At 54.6% G+C, this 5,426-nt stretch overlaps 1 long non-coding RNA gene across 2 annotated transcripts; it reads left to right on the top strand.

The window, feature by feature from the left end:
- The first annotated feature begins 617 nt into the window (after positions 1-617).
- LOC115944575 (uncharacterized) lies at positions 618-4,926 on the top strand. 2 transcript variants are annotated; one of them, XR_014146666.1, is made up of 3 exons: positions 640-967; positions 1,445-1,559; positions 2,241-4,926. It is a non-coding gene; the product is annotated as an uncharacterized LOC115944575 (long non-coding RNA). The 2 variants fall into 2 exon arrangements; XR_014146665.1 differs by having other exon boundaries at positions 618-967; positions 1,445-4,926.
- Positions 4,927-5,426: the final 500 nt, after the last annotated feature.

Here is a 5,426-nt window from a genome sequence, read left to right on the forward strand (position 1 = left end):
CTCGGCGCCGGGTCGGCGTCCCGCGAAGGGCGCCCCCCGCCGCCCCGGAGCCGCTCGCCCTCCCCGCGCAGCCGCCGCCACGTGCCTCCCAGAAGCCGGTGACGCGGCCGCGCCGGGCCCGCCCAGCGGGAGGTCACGCGCCGCCGGGCCCGCCCCTCAAGCCCCCGGGGCCGGGCGCCTCCGCGAAGGCGGATGGGGCGAGGGGAAGCCGGAAGGTGCGCCGGAAAGCGCCGGGCACACAGCAGGTGCTCAATAAATGGCCGACTGGCAGCTGCCCCGTGGTCACTGTGGCCAGTGCCCTTTACTTCGGCCTGCCAGCCGCCCACTCCCCCTCCCCGCCACGACGCGGCCACGAAAGCAGCGTTAATCGTTAAGCGGCGGCTAGGCCCACACACATTCTCAGTGGGCTCGTCGACCCTAGCGCGGGCGCGGACAAAGACCCAAAGCTCCGCCCAGCGCCCCACTGTGGGGCGGGAAGTGAATCTTGAGCCTCACTCGGTTGGCCACTCCGATGACGGACGGGGTCATCAGCCAACCGCAGCCCGGACAAGACGCATGCGTACACAAAAGCTTGAGCCCTAGATGGGGGGAAAAAACGCCGCGGGCGCACCGCGGTGTCTGGTCTCGCGCGGGCCTGGAGCGGCGGGTGCGCATGCGTGATCCCAGCACCGCCTCGTTTCTGCGCGACCGGCACCGAGATGGTCCCGTGGGGGCCCGGGCGGCGCGCCCAGCCGCGGAGTCCCGGTGGAACCTCCGTGCGCCGCGCGGCCGGGCGGCGGTGCCCGGAGCGGACTCCGTGGGGAGGAGCCCCGGCCAGCTCTGCGCGCAGAGGCCGCGGTCACGGGCCAGTCCGCTCGCTGGCGGGGACCCCAGGGCGTCCCGGGATGCACCAACGGAGAAATCCCGGAGCGCTGCAGACGTTCGCAACCATTTGTGTAACCTTCAAAAATAAGCAACACAGCTTTAGGTATATGTGGTAAAACGCTGTAAAAAGTCGGAGGAAGGGTAAACAGGGCGTTCTTGAGTAGTTGGAGAGGTTGGGGGTGGGACGCGGCAGGACGGGTGGCTGCCGCTGGCTGCGCTCTCCTAACTGGGTGAAATGGTAGATTCATGGGTGTTTCACTGTGGTTTCAGCGTAATACATGGGATGCTTACTCTTGCATGTGTGGAGTATGATTTAAAAATGGGCTTGGCGGGCGCCTGGGTGGCTCAGTGGTTAAGCCTCTGACTCTTGATACCCACTCAGGTCATGATGTCAGGGTGGTGAGATCGAGCCCCTCATCCGGCCGGTGGGCAGCGTGGAGTCTGCTTGGGATTCTCTCTCACAAATAAATAAATCTTAAAAAAAAAAAAAAAAAGAGAGAGTGGCATCACCTCCCCTCCAAAAAAATACACAGTTGGAGAAAAAGGAGAAAGCCTTACCTATATTACGCTTGGTTTCCAGAGCACTTCTACACGTTGTATCAGTTGATTCTCACAACAGATAATTCTCTCCATGTGCAAGATGAAGAAACAGAATTGAAAGTTAACCTGAGGCCAGCAGGACAAAGACAGGAAAGGTGAGTGTGCAGAAGACCAGTGGGGAGCCCCGCACGGTTTAATCTCCAGTGTGGCAAGCGCTGTGCCTGGGACAGAGAGCATGGTCAGTAAGCACTTGCTGAGTGGGTGAGTGACTGGACTTTCTCATCACGTGGGTGACCCGTAGTGAAGGGAGCTACCCTGAAGGCAGGTGGGTGCCCGCACGGCAGCTGGCTGGCCACTGTCAGGGTCAGGAGTCCCAGAGAAGCTGTGTTCTCTCTGGGCGACGTTTGGATACAAGTCCCTCTAAGGCTCTGTGAGTTTGTCAGTGACGGAAGACAAGACCATATTAAGATAATAAGGTCCTCCCCCGCAGTGGTGGAAGCAGTCCCCAGAGAAAGGCCTGGGTAAAAGACGGTTTGAAGGGAAAGCTGTTGCAGAATAGGTGTGAGGGGTGTTGTAGGGGTGTGTCCTGTTGCATGTTGTCGCACGTGGCTGCCAGACACTGACGCATCCCAGCCGGAAGAATGGTGGAGCTGCTGAGTGGGTAAAGCAAGGTCATAGACGGACAGTGATTCAGAAACGCCAAAGGAGAGTGCTCCGGACAAGTCAGGGCTGAAGGGAAAGAGCACCGGAATGTGAGTTAGGAGACCCGGTTTCTAGGCCTGTCACCTTGGACAAGTCACTTCAGCTGTCTGAGCGTTTTTTCTCCTATGTTAAAGAACGTCTGCACACAACAAGAACTAAAGCATGTGCCCTAGCCCCTTCTCAGGATCGAGTTAAATCGACTCATACAGATAAATACAGATTTCCATCACTGGGACTTTGTTTTCTTCCGTTGTCCCATAATACGTTCGTGATGCTGGGACTCCCATGTTTTAGTCTGTGTGCATGTGCGGGAAGTTGGGGCTGACCCAAGTCCCTGTCCCCCGCAGTGCCTTGCATGAAGTCAGAACTCAGGAGATTTGTGTTGAATTGCACAGAATTGTGTGGTGAAGGAGAAGGAGCATTGTTTAATCTCTCTGACACCTATGTTTCCTTGTTTGTAAATGAGGCTAGTTAACCTTAAAACTCCTTTGGGCTCTAGAGTTCTGTGATCGGACTGTGTTCTGTGGATTGAGAAGACTGAACCATCTGATCTCTAAATTCCTTTGCAACCCCGCTGTTGAGTGATTTCGTGGTGCTGGGTTGCGGGCAGCTTACAGAAGCAGTGGTTGGATGGGATCTCAAAGGGAAACTGCGGAGAGCGCTGAGAACAGAAGCAACACCCGGCTATCCAATTGGAGAAGGAGCAGCCTTGGCGAGCGACGTAGAAGGATGAGTCTGAGAAGCAGGAAAGAAAAACAGCGTGGGTGTCAGAGTCCGATGCCCAGGGGAGCCAGGCAGCCACACTCTCCCTGTCGGGGGCCACTGCCACATGTGTGATGGGTGGTGGCGACTGCAGAGCCCATGCCCACCCGGAGCCAGCCCACTGTCTCTTCCAGTTCTTTTTTTTTTTTTAATGTATTTATTTGAGAGAGAGAATGAGAGAGAGCAAGCACATGAGAGGGGGGAGGGTCAGAGGGAGAAGCAGACTCCCCGCCGAGCAGGGAGCCTGATGCGGGACTCGATCCAGGGACTCCAGGATCATGACCTGAGCCGAAGGCAGTCGCTTAACCAACTGAGCCACCCAGGCGCCCCTGTCTCTTCCAGTTCTTGAGATGAAGCTGGAAATGTAGATTTTTATTTGAAATCTCATGATTTTTAAGTGTTGAGCCCCAATTCAGATTATTTTAAAACTCTGGTAAAAGAACAAAAACACCACTCCACACCTGCCGACCCCTGGTCCTTGGTCTCTGTGGCATGGTACCCACGGGGCTCTTCCCACCCTTGGTCCGAGAGTGCTTCCGTCCAGCTGTACTGGAAGTGTCCTGTTTCTGTCCACACCACTGCTCTGATGTCAGTGCCAACCAACCCATCACTTAGCCCCACGCTGTCTTCAGCTTTCGCCTTGCATCTCCTTCACTCTAGAAGCTTGCGAAGTCTTTCCACATCCTAAAAACCCTGCTCCGCTCTATGCTCCCTTCCAGGGACTGTCTGGAAAGTTCTTTCTTTTCCCTTCTCCAACAGATTGCCGAACAGAATCAGTTGTATTCTGCTGCCTCTCTTCCTATCATAAGTTGGCTTTGTTCCTCCGCTCAGTGCTGTTTGAAGTCAGCCTCCGCCATCCCACTGAAGCCCTTCTGACCGGGGCAAAGGTCTCTGGCTAAATTCATGGAACTGCTCCAACTGGGCTCAACTCCTCATCCTCGGAGATCGAGTCTTGTCCTTTTTAAAATTTTACGACCAAACCGAGAAGTGTTCCATCAGTGTTTATTGAACCAAACCAGAATGTGTTTTCAAGAAAGGACAGTCAGCATCATCAAATTTGCAGAGAGATCAAAGTCTGTGTTGGCCAAATGAAGCCCACTGGATTTTAAGAAAAGGAGATTGCTGGCAGCTTTTGAGGGCAATTTGAGCAGAGAGAGCTGGGAGATGTGTTCCTGTAGTTCCTGAGAAAGGGGTTGTGCAGTGGTGATGGGGGGTCAGACTTACATACAGACGATATGCACACGTGTACAGATGACACGCGGGAGGAGTTTGGCGCTGGGGGGAGAGGCACAGAGCACGAGTGCTGGAGACGTGAGCGCCACTTGAGATTAAAGCCCCGGCGTGCTGAATGTGCGCGAGAAGGGGTAGCTGAGAGCGCCCTTGGGGGGCGCTGCAAGAGAACTGACGGGTCAGTGAGGGGAAGGGACAGCAGGTGAGAAGTCTCCGAAGCAGGCAGAAGGGCTGATCACCTCTGGACTGTGTCACAGGCCGCGCTGGGGCGGGAGAGCCCCGTGCTTTCCGGCGATGAGATGCGGGCAAGCTCGTCTGCAGGCATGGGGCCGCGGGGCTGGACGGGGACCTCGGGCCATCTCAGAGCCCTCACTCTCGGCCAGCTCTGCTGCTTTTGCTCCCTCTGTGTCAGTTGCTGGGGACTCTGTCTTTGGCTGCCCTCCCTCTATGACTCCCTGTCAGGGAAGTGTCTGTGCCTGAGGTTTAAGCCACCTCCATGCTCGTGACTCTGATTCTATGTTTGTGACCGAAAGGTCTCTCCTGAGCCTCCCTTCTGTGTGTCCAGCATATTTCACTGGTGGCTCCATATCTTCATGACTGAAACTGGTCATTTCTCCCTAATTCTTCATCCCAGCCAACGGTCACAATAATTTTGCAGTTGTCCAAGCCAGATACGTGTTTTCACCTCCCTGCCCCTCTCCCCCCACCACCCACGTGTGTATAGGTAGATACTGAAAAGAATAAGAACATACTTGTATTTTGTGTAGTGTTTTCTTTTTTACTTACTACTGTCCTGATCATTTTATCATGTCAATAAATGCTTTTTTTTACATTTTTAGTGGCTGCCTAGTATTATCTCTTGCACACGTACTAAAGTCTACTGCCTTGAAAATTGTTCCCTTTTTTCTGGGTGCCTGGGTGGCTCAGTCCCTGAAGCAGCTGCCTTCGGCTCAGGTCATGATCCCAGGGTTCTGGGATCAAGTCCTACGTTGGGCTTCCTGCTCAGCGGGGAGCCTTTTTCTCCCTCCCCCTCTGCTGCTCCGCCTGCTTGTGCTCTCTCTCTCTCTCACATAAAAATTTTATTTATTTATTTATTTATTTATTTATTTATTTATTTATTTTTAAGATTTTATTTATTTATTTGACAGAGAGACAGCCAGAGAGGGAACACAAGCAGGGGGAGTGGGAGAGGGAGAAGCGGGCTTCCCGCGGAGCAGGGAGCCCGATGCGGGGCTCAATCCCAGGACCCTGGGATCATGACCTGAGCCGAAGGCAGACACTTAACAACTGAGCCACCCAGGCGCCCCGAGAAATAAGATCTTTTTTTT

This window comes from Leptonychotes weddellii, chromosome 6 (genome assembly GCF_054177405.1).
Source record: "Leptonychotes weddellii isolate Sample4059 chromosome 6, ASM5417740v2, whole genome shotgun sequence".
Lineage (NCBI taxonomy): Eukaryota > Metazoa > Chordata > Mammalia > Carnivora > Phocidae > Leptonychotes > Leptonychotes weddellii.